This window comes from Euprymna scolopes, chromosome 46 (genome assembly GCF_053919585.1).
Source record: "Euprymna scolopes isolate OS-2025 chromosome 46, ASM5391958v1, whole genome shotgun sequence".
In the NCBI taxonomy this organism is placed as follows: Eukaryota; Metazoa; Mollusca; class Cephalopoda; order Sepiida; family Sepiolidae; genus Euprymna; species Euprymna scolopes.
Window position 1 is genome coordinate 14961637 of NC_136527.1, and position 975 is coordinate 14962611.

At 37.6% G+C, this 975-nt stretch overlaps 1 protein-coding gene across 1 annotated transcript in view; it reads left to right on the forward strand.

The window, feature by feature from the left end:
• Positions 1 to 952: 952 nt before the first annotated feature.
• The window catches only part of LOC145270829 (anti-sigma-I factor RsgI6-like), a 74686-nt gene continuing 74663 nt past the window's right edge, over positions 953 to 975 (forward strand). The window contains exon 1 of the mRNA XM_080126402.1: positions 953 to 975. This exon is cut by the window's right edge and continues 739 nt beyond it. The gene's annotated coding sequence lies outside the window, so the exon portion shown is untranslated.

Below are 975 nucleotides of genomic sequence, written 5' to 3' on the forward strand. Positions count from 1 at the left end.
GCTAGCTGGGGGATCGGACAAAATCACCCCGGGCAACCCCCACCATCTACTTAAAACAAAAGGAAAACAGATAAAATCTCAAATGAATAAAAAATATTAAAAATCAGTTTTCATATTTTAATTTTAATTTAATTGAATTTAGGAAAATTAGATATCGTAGAACTAATTTTCGCAAGGTATGAAAATTAAGCAACTACAGAATAAATGTTAACTTAATAATAATGGACCAGTTTTCCTACCTAGCAAAAAATGGACGAATTATCCACGGACGAATTATCCACGGGCGAATTTTCCACGAACGAATTTTCCGGGCACCCAAATGCCTGGGGGGGGCAAATTTTACTAAAGGTCTAGCTACGCCACTGATCCCACTTCATCAGACAAAAAATCGATATTGAAACGTGGTTCAAAATTACATTTGGGTGTGGGTTACGTTCTTTGTTTTTGGAGGGAGTCATGGTGAAGGAAGGGAGTAGGGGTGAGGGAGGTAGGGAAAGTACGTTTTAGTTTGGCTAAGCTGTCGCAGTATTCTTTTAACTTAGCGATTATTTATTGGCCACAATAAAACATACCCAAATTTGCCCGCATTTGTATATATAGTGTCTATAGTGTCCTGGCAGGCTAGCTTTAGTTTTGCTGCTTTGATTGTCTCCCCTACATTTGTCGGTTTTGCTGCTTCGGTTGTCTCCACGGTGGCCTTGCCAGGCGCTAATATCAGTCTATTACAATATCTGTCTATTTATTTGTTTCAATTTAAACTGCTTCTATCTATCTATCTATCTATCTATCTATCTATCTATCTATCTATCTATCTATCTATCTATCTATCCCAGTCTCTTTCTTTCTTTCTCTCTCTCGTTCTCTCTGTCTGTCTCTCTGTCTCTCTCTGTCTGTCTGTCTCTCTCTCATTTTAGATCTGGTCATATCTAACTACGAAAAATAAACATCCCAGATAAAATATCAGTTTAATCTCGT